At 38.4% G+C, this 16,770-nt stretch overlaps 5 non-coding genes and 1 pseudogene across 5 annotated transcripts; all 6 read right to left on the bottom strand.

Annotated features, from left to right (window-relative positions):
• Positions 1-519: 519 nt before the first annotated feature.
• LOC149772088 (U1 spliceosomal RNA) lies at positions 520-683 on the bottom strand. Its single transcript, XR_016417758.1, has one exon. It is a non-coding gene; the product is annotated as a U1 spliceosomal RNA (small nuclear RNA).
• Positions 684-2,150: 1,467 nt separating this feature from the next.
• On the bottom strand, positions 2,151-2,314 carry LOC149772087 (U1 spliceosomal RNA). Its single transcript, XR_016417747.1, has one exon. It is a non-coding gene; the product is annotated as a U1 spliceosomal RNA (small nuclear RNA).
• A 1,471-nt stretch (positions 2,315-3,785) lies between these two features.
• LOC149772086 (U1 spliceosomal RNA) lies at positions 3,786-3,949 on the bottom strand. The gene has a single exon (XR_016417736.1). It is a non-coding gene; the product is annotated as a U1 spliceosomal RNA (small nuclear RNA).
• Positions 3,950-5,422: 1,473 nt separating this feature from the next.
• On the bottom strand, positions 5,423-5,557 carry LOC149772085 (U1 spliceosomal RNA; annotated as a pseudogene).
• A 7,082-nt stretch (positions 5,558-12,639) lies between these two features.
• LOC149772084 (U1 spliceosomal RNA) lies at positions 12,640-12,803 on the bottom strand. Its single transcript, XR_016418019.1, has one exon. It is a non-coding gene; the product is annotated as a U1 spliceosomal RNA (small nuclear RNA).
• Positions 12,804-14,266: 1,463 nt separating this feature from the next.
• Positions 14,267-14,430, bottom strand: LOC149772083 (U1 spliceosomal RNA). Its single transcript, XR_016418000.1, has one exon. It is a non-coding gene; the product is annotated as a U1 spliceosomal RNA (small nuclear RNA).
• Positions 14,431-16,770: the final 2,340 nt, after the last annotated feature.

Raw genomic sequence — 16,770 nt, 5'->3', positions numbered from 1 at the left:
GAGAAGTTCTGTGAAAATAAAACTTGATTTTCGTCGAATCCAGTAAGCATGTTTCCATTTATTTCTCTTTCTTTCTTTCTTTCTCTCACAAATATGCTGGATCGCTGTTACTCAAAGATGTTTCACACGTTCGTTGTGAGATGGCTCTTTGAAAGTTGTTTGTTGTAGGGTTTAATGCCATTTTTCAGCACAATATAGGCTATGCATGGCAGGCAATATAAATGGTGGAGGAAGAACCCGGGAGAAGAAAACTGAACGGAAAGAACTCCCGACCCATGATAACATACTGGCAAGCTTTCTCTGATAACCACATGGGCCAAATCCGAAACTCAAACACACGCAGACAGGTGAGATGGCCGCGATCCGTAATGGTGGGCTATTTAGACCACCCGGGGTACCCACCCCTTGAAAGAGCAGTGTAAGAAATAATAACATTATCGATTGGCACGTGCTAATCAGAGACATCCAGACTAATTTTGTCATAAGCTTGAGATTATTGGTTATTTTTAATTGAATTATCAGGGGTTAGCGCGAACGCAGACCCCCACACTAATAAATAACGACCCCGAGTCACCCACATTTGGGGTGATCGCAGGTTTCAGCCCAACCGAAGTGCAATGGAAAGGCCTCATCCTGGGGAAACCGCCTAGCTGATCACGGTACTCCCTGGTCCAGGTAAGTATGATTGCTTGACGTTTACTGACGTTTATCAACTGACGTTTGTGTCTGGAGTAGGAAGTGTGCCTCTAAGTAATGAAAATAAATTAAAACGATTCAGGGCCATGGTACTGCTGATGTCTTAGTATTCCGAATAACTTTATAGCTTATGTTTCAACATTACAAAAGTAACTGAAATGTCTTCAAATAGTCCTTTATTTGCAATTTCAGTTTCTTTTACGGTGGATATATGCTATATAGGTTTGCTCGGACGGCAGGGGATAGTTTCGTATATTGGCCCCTGGCAAATTTCTTAACTTGAGGCAACGGTGCGTATTTTTCAGCTATTATGGTTTTTTAATTAAATATATGGATACATTTTTCAATTCCGCGTTTCGGGCTTGTCTTGTTCTTGAAACTGATATCAGCCATTGACCTCCCATAGTTACTTCACAGCAAGTTGACAGTGAAATAGCAATAGTCGTCTAGCAAGAACTATGGTCAATCACATCCAGCTGTTTAGTACACAATGCTTTCCCGAACTGTTACGTAGGGAAAGGGATTGTGTTTGCACTGGCAAGATCGCTTGGTGTCATAAATGAAAAATGCAGGTATAAATTTGAGGTTGCAGTGCATCAACCTCTTTTGCTATGAACCACTGCAAATCGACTTGTCAGGTCAAAGGAATACTACTATTTGTTTCCTCTGTTTTATTAAATTTGAAATCTTTGTGCCACTGATTGGCCAGCTACGCTTCGCCGTACTCCGAGTCTAGAAGCTTTGGATTGTTGAAAGTGCTGCTGATACAGAAGTAACTGGTGATGCAGATGATCTCTACAATGAGACTTATGATGAAGCTGTCACTGCTTTTGATAAGGACAACAAGCTTGCTGTATTAACGAAGTTGTTCCTGTTATTTGAAGATATTGTTTCTCTCTCTCTCTCTCTCTCTCTCTCTCTCTCTCTCTACTGCAGAGAAGTTCTGTGAAAATAAAACTTGATTTTCGTCGAATCCAGTAAGCATGTTTCCATTTATTTCTCTTTCTTTCTTTCTTTCTCTCACAAATATGCTGGATCGCTGTTACTCAAAGATATTTCACACGTTCGTTGTGAGATGGCTCTTCGAAAGTTGTTTGTTGTAGGGTTTAATGCCATTTTTCAGCACAAGATAGGCTATACATGGCAGGCAATATAAATGGTGGAGGAAGAACCCGGGAGAAGAAAAATGAACGGAAAGAACTCCCGACCCATGATAACATACTGGCAAGCTTTCTCTGATAACCACATGGGCCAAATCCGAAACTCAAACACACGCAGACAGGTGAGATGGCCGCGATCCGTAATGGTGGGCTATTTAGACCACCCGGGGTACCCACCCCTTGAAAGAGCAGTGTAAGAAATAATAACATTATCGATTGGCACGTGCTAATCAGAGACATCCAGACTAATTTTGTCATAAGCTTGAGATTATTGGTTATTTTTAATTGAATTATCAGGGGTTAGCGCGAACGCAGACCCCCACACTAATAAATAACGACCCCGAGTCACCCACATTTGGGGTGATCGCAGGTTTCAGCCCAACCGAAGTGCAATGGAAAGGCCTCATCCTGGGGAAACCGCCTAGCTGATCACGGTACTCCCTGGTCCAGGTAAGTATGATTTCTTGACGTTTACTGACGTTTATCAACTGACATTTGTGTCTGGAGTAGGAAGTGTGCCTCTAAGTAATGAAAATAAATTAAAACGATTCAGGGCCATGGTACTGCTGATGTCTTAGTATTCCGAATAACTTTATAGCTTATGTTTCAACATTACAAAAGTAACTGAAATGTCTTCAAATAGTCCTTTATTTGCAATTTCAGTTTCTTTTACGGTGGATATATGCTATATAGGTTTGCTCGGACGGCAGGGGATAGTTTCGTATATTGGCCCCTGGCAAATTTCTTAACTTGAGGCAACGGTGCGTATTTTTCAGCTATTATGGTTTTTTAATTAAATATATGGATACATTTTTCAATTCCGCGTTTCGGGCTTGTCTTGTTCTTGAAACTGATATCAGCCATTGACCTCCCATAGTTACTTCACAGCAAGTTGACAGTGAAATAGCAATAGTCGTCTAGCAAGAACTATGGTCAATCACATCCAGCTATTTAGTACACAATGCTTTCCCGAACTGTTACGTAGGGAAAGGGATTGTGTTTGCACTGGCAAGATCGCTTGGTGTCATAAATGAAAAATGCAGGTATAAATTTGAGGTTGCAGTGCATCAACCTCTTTTGCTATGAACCACTGCAAATCGACTTGTCAGTTCAAAGGAATACTACTATTTGTTTCCTCTGTTTTATTAAATTTGAAATCTTTGTGCCACTGATTGGCCAGCTACGCTTCGCCGTACTCCGAGTCTAGAAGCTTTGGATTGTTGAAAGTGCTGCTGATACAGAAGTAACTGGTGATGCAGATGATCTCTACAATGAGACTTATGATGAAGCTGTCACTGCTTTTGATAAGGACAACAAGCTTGCTGTATTAACGAAGTTGTTCCTGTTATTTGAAGATATTGTTTCTCTCTCTCTCTCTCTCTCTCTCTCTCTCTCTCTCTCTCTACTGCAGAGAAGTTCTGTGAAAATAAAACTTGATTTTCGTCGAATCCAGTAAGCATGTTTCCATTTATTTCTCTTTCTTTCTTTCTTTCTCTCACAAATATGCTGGATCGCTGTTACTCAAAGATATTTCACACGTTCGTTGTGAGATGGCTCTTTGAAAGTTGTTTGTTGTAGGGTTTAATGCCATTTTTCAGCACAAGATAGGCTATGCATGGCAGGCAATATAAATGGTGGAGGAAGAACCCGGGAGAAGAAAAATGAACGGAAAGAACTCCCGACCCATGATAACATACTGGCAAGCTTTCTCTGATAACCACATGGGCCAAATCCGAAACTCAAACACACGCAGACAGGTGAGATGGCCGCGATCCGTAATGGTGGGCTATTTAGACCACCCGGGGTACCCACCCCTTGAAAGAGCAGTGTAAGAAATAATAACATTATCGATTGGCACGTGCTAATCAGAGACATCCAGACTAATTTTGTCATAAGCTTGAGATTATTGGTTATTTTTAATTGAATTATCAGGGGTTAGCGCGAACGCAGACCCCCACACTAATAAATAACGACCCCGAGTCACCCACATTTGGGGTGATCGCAGGTTTCAGCCCAACCGAAGTGCAATGGAAAGGCCTCATCCTGGGGAAACCGCCTAGCTGATCACGGTACTCCCTGGTCCAGGTAAGTATGATTTCTTGACGTTTACTGACGTTTATCAACTGACATTTGTGTCTGGAGTAGGAAGTGTGCCTCTAAGTAATGAAAATAAATTAAAACGATTCAGGGCCATGGTACTGCTGATGTCTTAGTATTCCGAATAACTTTATAGCTTATGTTTCAACGTTACAAAAGTAACTGAAATGTCTTCAAATAGTCCTTTATTTGCAATTTCAGTTTCTTTTACGGTGGATATATGCTATATAGGTTTGCTCGGACGGCAGGGGATAGTTTCGTATATTGGCCCCTGGCAAATTTCTTAACTTGAGGCAACGGTGCGTATTTTTCAGCTATTATGGTTTTTTAATTAAATATATGGATACATTTTTCAATTCCGCGTTTCGGGCTTGTCTTGTTCTTGAAACTGATATCAGCCATTGACCTCCCATAGTTACTTCACAGCAAGTTGACAGTGAAATAGCAATAGTCGTCTAGCAAGAACTATGGTCAATCACATCCAGCTGTTTAGTACACAATGCTTTCCCGAACTGTTACGTAGGGAAAGGGATTGTGTTTGCACTGGCAAGATCGCTTGGTGTCATAAATGAAAAATGCAGGTATAAATTTGAGGTTGCAGTGCATCAACCTCTTTTGCTATGAACCACTGCAAATCGACTTGTCAGGTCAAAGGAATACTACTATTTGTTTCCTCTGTTTTATTAAATTTGAAATCTTTGTGCCACTGATTGGCCAGCTACGCTTCGCCGTACTCCGAGTCTAGAAGCTTTGGACTGTTGAAAGTGCTGCTGATACAGAAGTAACTGGTGATGCAGATGATCTCTACAATGAGACTTATGATGAAGCTGTCACTGCTTTTGATAAGGACAACAAGCTTGCTGTATTAACGAAGTTGTTCCTGTTATTTGAAGATATTGTTTCTCTCTCTCTCTCTCTCTCTCTCTCTCTCTCTCTCTCTCTCTCTCTACTGCAGAGAAGTTCTGTGAAAATAAAACTTGATTTTCGTCGAATCCAGTAAGCATGTTTCCATTTATTTCTCTTTCTTTCTTTCTCTCACAAATATGCTGGATCGCTGTTACTCAAAGATATTTCACACGTTCGTTGTGAGATGGCTCTTTGAAAGTTGTTTGTTGTAGGGTTTAATGCCATTTTTCAGCACAAGATAGGCTATGCATGGCAGGCAATATAAATGGTGGAGGAAGAACCCGGGAGAAGAAAACTGAACGGAAAGAACTCCCGACCCATGATAACATACTGGCAAGCTTTCTCTGATAACCACATGGGCCAAATCCGAAACTCAAACACACGCAGACAGGTGAGATGGGCGCGATCCGTAATGGTGGGCTATTTAGACCACCCGGGGTACCCACCCCTTGAAAGAGCAGTGTAAGAAATAATAACATTATCGATTGGCACGTGCTAATCAGAGACATCCAGACTAATTTTGTCATAAGCTTGAGATTATTGGTTATTTTTAATTGAATTATCAGGGGTTAGCGCGAACGCAGACCCCCACACTAATAAATAACGACCCCGAGTCACCCACATTTGGGGTGATCGCAGGTTTCAGCCCAACCGAAGTGCAATGGAAAGGCCTCATCCTGGGGAAACCTTTTTAATTTTTCATAAAATCTTTATTCAATATTTACATGTTAAAATGTACAAGCGAAAACGACACTCCCATCTTCACCCCATACACGCCTTAGCACACAAACTCATAAATACACGTAGATGTGCACACTCACTGTCCATCCATGCTCTTGTATACACACAAATGTACATATATTGTAAAGCGCATAGCTCACAAGCGACAAAGTTATGCATAATATTATTGTATGCAATTTCTATTGTAAATTTGTAACTTCTAGTTTGCGAAACGTATAATTATCTCATACAGAAGTTTAAATATTGCAAATTATAAAATTCTAATATTAGAGAAACTGTATTCTTAAAAATGCAAAGTGTATTTAAGGTGATGCAAGTACTATACCTCATGTAAATTTGATAGACCAGTGAAGTGCTGTAAAAGTTCGTGCAAGAAAACAGAGAATGTTAGCACGTGCTGCTTGAGATATTCTTAAATTAACGTGTAGGCCGGCAGACGTGGATTAAAACATGGTGACTGTGTAGTGAGAGCTAAGGAGAAATCGTAAAATTATATATAATTGGATTTATCCAAAAGGGAAGGAATGTAGTATTATTCTAGACTTATGTCTATTACTAATTCAAAATTGAAGAGAGAACAGAATAATCCAGCTAAACACCATTTATCTATAAAATGAACCAAGTTAAGCCTGGAAAAGTCAGTTCTGATTCTGCATTTTAATCGGGAGAGAAAGAAGGATAACAAGGTGTTACTGGTTACCACTTCTTTATAATAATATGCTCGTATACGTTTAATCCATATAGCATATTTATATTCAGCGCATAATAAAAGGCACAAGTCCTCGAATTCAGGTTCCGGGAACGAGGCCCCATTCGGGATAAGACCGAATTTAAGGAAAGTATAAAAGGTATTGAAGGAGTTTCTGGAAAGTTTTTTTAACCATTTGATAATGAGCTGTTGTAAGGTGAGTATTAATTTGCATTCAAAAAATAAATGATCAGTCGTTTCAATGTCACCGCAAAAAGCGCATAACTTAGATTTGGAAATCTTCTTTAAGAACATGTTGTAGTTAACGGGCAAAATATCATGTATTGTTTTAAAACACACATCTCTAGTGATGGGGTCTAAAAATTTATTATGCAAATTTTTCCAAATGTTGCCGAAATTTAAATCGTATAATTTGGTTATTTTAGGTTCAAGAACATAGCTTTGTAATTGTCGTTGGTAGAAATATTTTGTGGGGACTAGACCAAATTTGAGACTAGGATTATTTTCATGAAATGTTTTGAAAATGGTCATGCACTTTTGATAGAATTTAGGAACATATAGCGTATGAGTAAATTTATTAAGCGCCAAATTAGGGTTGAAAGACCTTAGTTGTAAACCGATCCAATACCTTGCAAAATCTTTCCATTTGGCTGAATATTCATCGTCGAGTAATTTTTGTATATGCTGTATACGTATTGCTTGGATTTTACATTTCAAATGGGTGATGTTTAAACCTCCGTCGTAAAGGGGATTGATGCATACAGCTCTAGCGAGAGGTTCGAATTCAGAATTCCACAAAAATGTGAAGATATTCCTATTTATTAAAATTTCATAATGTTTAGGTAGATCAGTCACGGTTGCAGTATACCAAATTTTGCTATAAGCTAAAAGGTTAATAACATGGGACTTAGAAATGAGAGGTAAATTTCTACGTTTCCATAGTAATAGTGTATTCGTAAGTTTAGTAACATTTTTGTTCCAGTGATCATCATGACTTAAATCGTTGCCAAAATGAAACCCTACAATTTTTTGTTTGTCGATCCAGGAAATGCCAAAGGGGTGATCACTGCGGTTCCGCCATTTACCCATGAACATACCGTTTGATTTGCTATAATTTACCTTAGCACCGGAAGCGCGGTCGTACATGCGAGACCAAAATAAATACCGTTCGATCGATTTGTCCGTGCAACAGAAGCCTGTACTATCGTCCGCGAAAAGGGAGATCTTACAGGCTTCTCTTGCACCTGGCACCTTAACACCTATAATTTCTGGGTCGTTTCGAATTTTGATTGCAAAAGGCTCGTACACTATTACATATAAAAGGGGGGGAAAGACTGCAACCTTGACGGACTCCTCTTGAGATTAAAAAGGGGTCCGAAATAAAATTATTGACTATAACTGATGAACTAATATCAGTGTAGAAAATTGAAATCCATTTAATAAAGTCAGGATCAAACCCGAAAGATTCTAATGTTTTTAACATAAATTGATAATTTACCCTATCAAATGCCTTTTCTTGATCTAAGGAAATAAATGCACATGATAATTCTTTTTGTTCGATGTAGTCACAGATGTTTCGTATAAGGTGACCATTATCAAAAATAGATCGACCTTTAACTCCACATGTTTGATCCATGTGTATTATTTTGGACATGACATTTCCAAGTCGATTAGCAATAACTTTGGATAGAATTTTATAGTCTAAATTTAATAGGGAGATAGGTCTCCAATTTTTCATATTATTTGAATTTTCAGGATCCTTACATAATAATGTAATATAAGATAGTTTTTGTGAATCAGACAAAGTGTTTGATTCAAAGATCAAATTATATAAACGGACTAATGTGTCGCCTAAACATTCAAAAAACGTGACATAAAACTCTTGTGAGACCATCGGGTCCAGGTGATTTATTTGGCTCCATCATATTTAAAGATTTCAAAATTTCTACTTTAGTAATTGGTCCGGTAAGGAATTGGTTATCTTCAGCCTTTAACTGAGGTAACCCAGTTAGAAATTCTTTAAATAATTCTTCATCAATCAATTCGGTGGTAAAAAGATTTGAATAAAACTTTTTAAAACAGTTTAAGATATCAACACTTGAGTTATGAGTCACATTATTATACTCAATTTCAGTGATAGTTTTCTGGGAACCCTTTTTATTTTCTAATTGAAAAAAGAATTGGCTCGGTCGTTCGTTATTATCTAAAATTTTCGCTTTGCTCCTAATGACTGATCCTATATATTTTTCATTTTGTAATTCCTTGATAGACATTCGGAGTTCTTGTATTTGAAAGAGAAGTTCTTCATTATTGGTTAAATCATATTTCTGTCTTAGATATTGGTAGTCTTTCTTCAATGATTTAATTGCAGAGTTTTTAATTTTCGAAAGTTGTTTGGAATATCGAATGATTTCTTCTTTAAGTTTGAGTTTTAGCTCATCCCAATATTCTAGGGTGATGTTATGATATCTTAGTTCTCTCTTAATTAGGTCCGTAATGAGAGTTTTTAATGTGTTATGGTTTAAGTGCGAGTTATTGCATTTCCAGTAACCGGTACCATATGATATTGATGAGTTACATGCTATACTTAAAGTTACTGCATCGTGGTCGGACTGAGCGAAGTTAACGATTGTCGAATTAATGATGAAATTTGCTATGTTTTTAGAAACATACAGTCGATCAAGTCTGCTTGCTAACAGTGGTAATGAGGGGTCTAGTGTGTTTCGATACCATGTGTACAATTTTGCCGAGGGGTTCAGTTTGCGAAATGTGTCAATTAGTTTAAAGTTGGATATAAGCGATTTCAATGTTTGGACGGACTTTTCGCTGTAATTGGTTAGATTACCTACTCGGTCAAGGTTGGAGTTAGTGACACAATTGAAATCTCCAGCAAGAATGAGATTATGTTGTCCCGTTAAATATGTGAACAATGAAGTAAAAAATTCACTTTTCTCCGAATCAGGGATGGGGGCATATATATTTATGGCACGATATGGTATATCATTAAATTGAAAGTCAGCACATATTATTCTACCGTCAAAATCCATTTCATATTTTAAAAAACGTATGTTAGGATTAAAATTAATGATAGCAACTCCAGATGAAAGATTCGAGCCAAAACTCCATATGGCATAATAACATTGCAATTTATCTTGAATTTTTGAAGTAAGGGTTCTTTTCTCCACGTGGGTTTCTTGTAGGAATACAAGGTCGATGTGATGCGAAGATACCAAGTTTCTACTCTCGTATAGTTTTTGATCCGTGTTGGTTCGAAGGCCATTGACATTTAATGTAAGGATATTAATTTTACTCATGGGTTGCTTGTTATTGGTATGGCATGTCCAGAATAGGTTCAAAATCGTTAATGTATATGGGACTCTAGGTGTATCAAGTGAATCAATCTGAACTCGAGACGGGTAGAGTCCGTTGTATAAGGTAATACTATTGGAAACCAGAAATGACTTGCTGAACGATAACATAATAAGGGAGGATATGTAATTAAGGGATAAAATATGGTTGAAGAAAATAGATAAAAATCTACAAATGTTGTATGTGCTATGAAATAGATAAGGATGATATGAAGGATATTGTACATTTGAAGAGAATGAAAAATTATGATTAAGTAAAAGAACAAACCTGTAATAGAACGTATAACCAGGGAAAGTCCTGAAATATTTAGTCCGTTATGCTTATTCATTGTCCATTTTACTGTCCTTGTATATGCCCGGTCCATTTGATTATATTCATTGTCCGTGAGCGTTCCGATTTCTTTATTACACAGTTACTGTAGTGTAATCCAAATTAAGAATTTTGCACATCCATACTTGAATCCTCCTCAAGACGAGACTTTTTTGATCTTTTAGACGTGACTACCTGCCACGTGCACGAATCTAGGTCAAACAATTCTCTTTTTTCTTGTGGTCTGGGTTGATTCGAGTCATCTTCATCATTGTCATCCGGTACTGTTGCTTTTTCTTGTGTTTGGGTCGCTACTTCCTCTTCCGCCCCGTGGGAGGCGTCCAAGGGGGTGGGGGTGGTGTGGTGATCAATTGGTTTGCTGTTTGTCGACGCAGGGGCTGCTGGTGTTAAAGGTTCGTGTGTCGTTGCTTGGGTTGATGTGCTTGGTGCAGGTGGTTGTTGGGCAACGTGTCCTTTATTATTCACTGCTGAAGCATAGCTAGCACCTTTCTCTGGGCAGTCTTTTCGGAGGTGCCCCGACTGACGACATCTCAGGCAAAGTGGGGGGCGGCCCTTCATTGTTATAAGCATACCACACATGCCAAGCGACACGATGTGGGGAATATTCCTGCAATCGAATTCTGTGGTCCGGAGTTTCACTATCCTTGTACCGTTTTCAATCATTGTGTCCTTGTTTATAATTGTCTTGTCTCTGGTTATGTCGAGGATCTCCCCATAATCCTTTAGAACTTCCTTGATAACAATATCATTGACAAACAGGGGCAGCCAGTGTATTCTGAGGTCAATTATTAGGTTAGCAATATATTTAATGCCGTCACCGGTCACGGCTTTTGCCTTCTCTTGGGACTTGAGCACAGCATTCCATGGGGCATTTTCCCCTTCTCTATATAAACCTTCAATGTCAGAAATAGTAACACCCGCAGCTTCAAGTTTGCGAAGCGCTTCCTCCCGAGAAATTCGTCCTTCCACTCGTAGTGTACGAAGATACACATCCGAATTCACATATCCTGAGATGTTGATTTCAACACGGCGATACATATTCCAAAGCGGTAAACTTTGAACTTTCACTTCAAAAGAATTCTTTGATCTACTTTGTCTTGGCCGGATATCCTGGGGAAACCGCCTAGCTGATCACGGTACTCCCTGGTCCAGGTAAGTATGATTTCTTGACGTTTACTGACGTTTATCAACTGACATTTGTGTCTGGAGTAGGAAGTGTGCCTCTAAGTAATGAAAATAAATTAAAACAATTCAGGGCCATGGTACTGCTGATGTCTTAGTATTCCGAATAACTTTATAGCTTATGTTTCAACATTACAAAAGTAACTGAAATGTCTTCAAATAGTCCTTTATTTGCAATTTCAGTTTCTTTTACGGTGGATATATGCTATATAGGTTTGCTCGGACGGCAGGGGATAGTTTCGTATATTGGCCCCTGGCAAATTTCTTAACTTGAGGCAACGGTGCGTATTTTTCAGCTATTATGGTTTTTTAATTAAATATATGGATACATTTTTCAATTCCGCGTTTCGGGCTTGTCTTGTTCTTGAAACTGATATCAGCCATTGACCTCCCATAGTTACTTCACAGCAAGTTGACAGTGAAATAGCAATAGTCGTCTAGCAAGAACTATGGTCAATCACATCCAGCTGTTTAGTACACAATGCTTTCCCGAACTGTTACGTAGGGAAAGGGATTGTGTTTGCACTGGCAAGATCGCTTGGTGTCATAAATGAAAAATGCAGGTATAAATTTGAGGTTGCAGTGCATCAACCTCTTTTGCTATGAACCACTGCAAATCGACTTGTCAGGTCAAAGGAATACTACTATTTGTTTCCTCTGTTTTATTAAATTTGAAATCTTTGTGCCACTGATTGGCCAGCTACGCTTCGCCGTACTCCGAGTCTAGAAGCTTTGGATTGTTGAAAGTGCTGCTGATACAGAAGTAACTGGTGATGCAGATGATCTCTACAATGAGACTTATGATGAAGCTGTCACTGCTTTTGATAAGGACAACAAGCTTGCTGTATTAATGAAGTTGTTCCTGTTATTTGAAGATATTGTTTCTCTCTCTCTCTCTCTCTCTCTCTCTCTCTCTCTCTCTCTACTGCAGAGAAGTTCTGTGAAAATAAAACTTGATTTTCGTCGAATCCAGTAAGCATGTTTCCATTTATTTCTCTTTCTTTCTTTCTTTCTCTCACAAATATGCTGGATCGCTGTTACTCAAAGATATTTCACACGTTCGTTGTGAGATGGCTCTTTGAAAGTTGTTTGTTGTAGGGTTTAATGCCATTTTTCAGCACAAGATAGGCTATGCATGGCAGGCAATATAAATGGTGGAGGAAGAACCCGGGAGAAGAAAAATGAACGGAAAGAACTCCCGACCCATGATAACATACTGGCAAGCTTTCTCTGATAACCACATGGGCCAAATCCGAAACTCAAACACACGCAGACAGGTGAGATGGCCGCGATCCGTAATGGTGGGCTATTTAGACCACCCGGGGTACCCACCCCTTGAAAGAGCAGTGTAAGAAATAATAACATTATCGATTGGCACGTGCTAATCAGAGACATCCAGACTAATTTTGTCATAAGCTTGAGATTATTGGTTATTTTTAATTGAATTATCAGGGGTTAGCGCGAACGCAGACCCCCACACTAATAAATAACGACCCCGAGTCACCCACATTTGGGGTGATCGCAGGTTTCAGCCCAACCGAAGTGCAATGGAAAGGCCTCATCCTGGGGAAACCGCCTAGCTGATCACGGTACTCCCTGGTCCAGGTAAGTATGATTTCTTGACGTTTACTGACGTTTATCAACTGACATTTGTGTCTGGAGTAGGAAGTGTGCCTCTAAGTAATGAAAATAAATTAAAACGATTCAGGGCCATGGTACTGCTGATGTCTTAGTATTCCGAATAACTTTATAGCTTATGTTTCAACATTACAAAAGTAACTGAAATGTCTTCAAATAGTCCTTTATTTGCAATTTCAGTTTCTTTTACGGTGGATATATGCTATATAGGTTTGCTCGGACGGCAGGGGATAGTTTCGTATATTGGCCCCTGGCAAATTTCTTAACTTGAGGCAACGGTGCGTATTTTTCAGCTATTATGGTTTTTTAATTAAATATATGGATACATTTTTCAATTCCGCGTTTCGGGCTTGTCTTGTTCTTGAAACTGATATCAGCCATTGACCTCCCATAGTTACTTCACAGCAAGTTGACAGTGAAATAGCAATAGTCGTCTAGCAAGAACTATGGTCAATCACATCCAGCTGTTTAGTACACAATGCTTTCCCGAACTGTTACGTAGGGAAAGGGATTGTGTTTGCACTGGCAAGATCGCTTGGTGTCATAAATGAAAAATGCAGGTATAAATTTGAGGTTGCAGTGCATCAACCTCTTTTGCTATGAACCACTGCAAATCGACTTGTCAGGTCAAAGGAATACTACTATTTGTTTCCTCTGTTTTATTAAATTTGAAATCTTTGTGCCACTGATTGGCCAGCTACGCTTCGCCGTACTCCGAGTCTAGAAGCTTTGGATTGTTGAAAGTGCTGCTGATACAGAAGTAACTGGTGATGCAGATGATCTCTACAATGAGACTTATGATGAAGCTGTCACTGCTTTTGATAAGGACAACAAGCTTGCTGTATTAACGAAGTTGTTCCTGTTATTTGAAGATATTGTTTCTCTCTCTCTCTCTCTCTCTCTCTCTCTCTCTACTGCAGAGAAGTTCTGTGAAAATAAAACTTGATTTTCGTCGAATCCAGTAAGCATGTTTCCATTTATTTCTCTTTCTTTCTTTCTTTCTCTCACAAATATGCTGGATCGCTGTTACTCAAAGATATTTCACACGTTCGTTGTGAGATGGCTCTTTGAAAGTTGTTTGTTGTAGGGTTTAATGCCATTTTTCAGCACAAGATAGGCTATGCATGGCAGGCAATATAAATGGTGGAGGAAGAACCCGGGAGAAGAAAACTGAACGGAAAGAACTCCCGACCCATGATAACATACTGGCAAGCTTTCTCTGATAACCACATGGGCCAAATCCGAAACTCAAACACACGCAGACAGGTGAGATGGCCGCGATCCGTAATGGTGGGCTATTTAGACCACCCGGGGTACCCACCCCTTGAAAGAGCAGTGTAAGAAATAATAATATTATCGATTGGCACGTGCTAATCAGAGACATCCAGACTAATTTTGTCATAAGCTTGAGATTATTGGTTATTTTTAATTGAATTATCAGGGGTTAGCGCGACCGCAGACCCCCACACTAATAAATAACGACCCCGAGTCACCCACATTTGGGGTGATCGCAGGTTTCAGCCCAACCGAAGTGCAATGGAAAGGCCTCATCCTGGGGAAACCTTTTTTATTTTTCATAAAATCTTTATTCAATATTTACATGTTAAAATGTACAAGCGAAAACGACACTCCCATCTTCACCCCATACACGCCTTAGCACACAAACTCATAAATACACGTAGATGTGCACACTCACTGTCCATCCATGCTCTTGTATACACACAAATGTACATATATTGTAAAGCGCATAGCTCACAAGCGACAAAGTTATGCATAATATTATTATATGCAATTTCTATTGTAAATTTGTAACTTCTAGTTTGCGAAACGTATAATAATCTCATACAGAAGTTTAAATATTGCAAATTATAAAATTCTAATATTAGAGAAACTGTATTCTTAAAAATGCAAAGTGTATTTAAGGTGATGCAAGTACTATACCTCATGTAAATTTGATAGACCAGTGAAGTGCTGTAAAAGTTCGTGCAATAAAACAGAGAATGTTAGCACGTGCTGCTTGAGATATTCTTAAATTAACGTGTAGGCCGGCAGACGTGGATTAAAACATGGTGACTGTGTAGTGAGAGCTAAGGAGAAATCGTAAAATTATATATAATTGGATTTATCCAAAAGGGAAGGAATGTAGTATTATTCTAGACTTATGTCTATTACTAATTCAAAATTGAAGAGAGAACAGAATAATCCAGCTAAACACCATTTATCTATAAAATGAACCAAGTTAAGCCTGGAAAAGTCAGTTCTGATTCTGCATTTTAATCGGGAGAGAAAGAAGGATAACAAGGTGTTACTGGTTACCACTTCTTTATAATAATATGCTCGTATACGTTTAATCCATATAGCATATTTATATTCAGCGCATAATAAAAGGCACAAGTCCTCGAATTCAGGTTCCGGGAACGAGGCCCCATTCGGGATAAGACCGAATTTAAGGAAAGTATAAAAGGTATTGAAGGAGTTTCTGGAAAGTTTTTTTAACCATTTGATAATGAGCTGTTGTAAGGGGAGTATTAATTTGCATTCAAAAAATAAATGACCAGTCGTTTCAATGTCACCGCAAAAAGCGCATAACTTAGATTTGGAAATCTTCTTTAAGAACATGTTGTAGTTAATGGGCAAAATATCATGTATTGTTTTAAAACACACATCTCTAGTGATGGGGTCTAAAAATTTATTATGCAAATTTTTCCAAATGTTGCCGAAATTTAAATCGTATAATTTGGTTATTTTAGGTTCAAGAACATAGCTTTGTAATTGTCGTTGGTAGAAATATTTTGTGGGGACTAGACCAAATTTGAGACTAGGATTATTTTCATGAAATGTTTTGAAAATGGTCATGCACTTTTGATAGAATTTAGGAACATATAGCGTATGAGTAAATTTATTAAGCGCCAAATTAGGGTTGAAAGACCTTAGTTGTAAACCGATCCAATACCTTGCAAAATCTTTCCATTTGGCTGAATATTCATCGTCGAGTAATTTTTGTATATGCTGTATACGTATTGCTTGGATTTTACATTTCAAATGGGTGATGTTTAAACCTCCGTCGTAAAGGGGATTGATGCATACAGCTCTAGCGAGAGGTTCGAATTCAGAATTCCACAAAAATGTGAAGATATTCCTATTTATTAAAATTTCATAATGTTTAGGTAGATCAGTCACGGTTGCAGTATACCAAATTTTGCTATAAGCTAAAAGGTTAATAACATGGGACTTAGAAATGAGAGGTAAATTTCTACGTTTCCATAGTAATAGTGTATTCGTAAGTTTAGTAACATTTTTGTTCCAGTGATCATCATGACTTAAATCGTTGCCAAAATGAAACCCTACAATTTTTTGTTTGTCGATCCAGGAAATGCCAAAGGGGTGATCACTGCGGTTCCGCCATTTACCCATGAACATACCGTTTGATTTGCTATAATTTACCTTAGCACCGGAAGCGCGATCGTACATGCGAGACCAAAATAAATACCGTTCGATCGATTTGTCCGTGCAACAGAAGCCTGTACTATCGTCCGCGAAAAGGGAGATCTTACAGGCTTCTCTTGCACCTGGCACCTTAACACCTATACTTTCTGGGTCGTTTCGAATTTTGATTGCAAAAGGCTCGTTCACTATTACATATAAAAGGGGGGAAAGACTGCAACCTTGACGGACTCCTCTTGAGATTAAAAAGGGGTCCGAAATAAAATTATTGACTATAACTGATGAACTAATATCAGTGTAGAAAATTGAAATCCATTTAATAAAGTCAGGATCAAACCCGAAAGATTCTAATGTTTTTAACATAAATTGATAATTTACCCTATCAAATGCCTTTTCTTGATCTAAGGAAATAAATGCACATGATAATTCTTTTTGTTCGATGTAGTCACAGATGTTTCGTATAAGGTGACCATTATCAAAAATAGATCGACCTTTAAC

The sequence above is a fragment of the Sinohyriopsis cumingii genome, unplaced genomic scaffold, assembly GCF_028554795.1.
Source record: "Sinohyriopsis cumingii isolate HCF-2022 unplaced genomic scaffold, ASM2855479v2 utg001517l, whole genome shotgun sequence".
In the NCBI taxonomy this organism is placed as follows: domain Eukaryota; kingdom Metazoa; phylum Mollusca; class Bivalvia; order Unionida; family Unionidae; genus Sinohyriopsis; species Sinohyriopsis cumingii.
The sequence above is the reverse complement of the archived record's forward strand: the minus strand, read 5'-3'. Positions and strand labels throughout refer to the sequence as shown.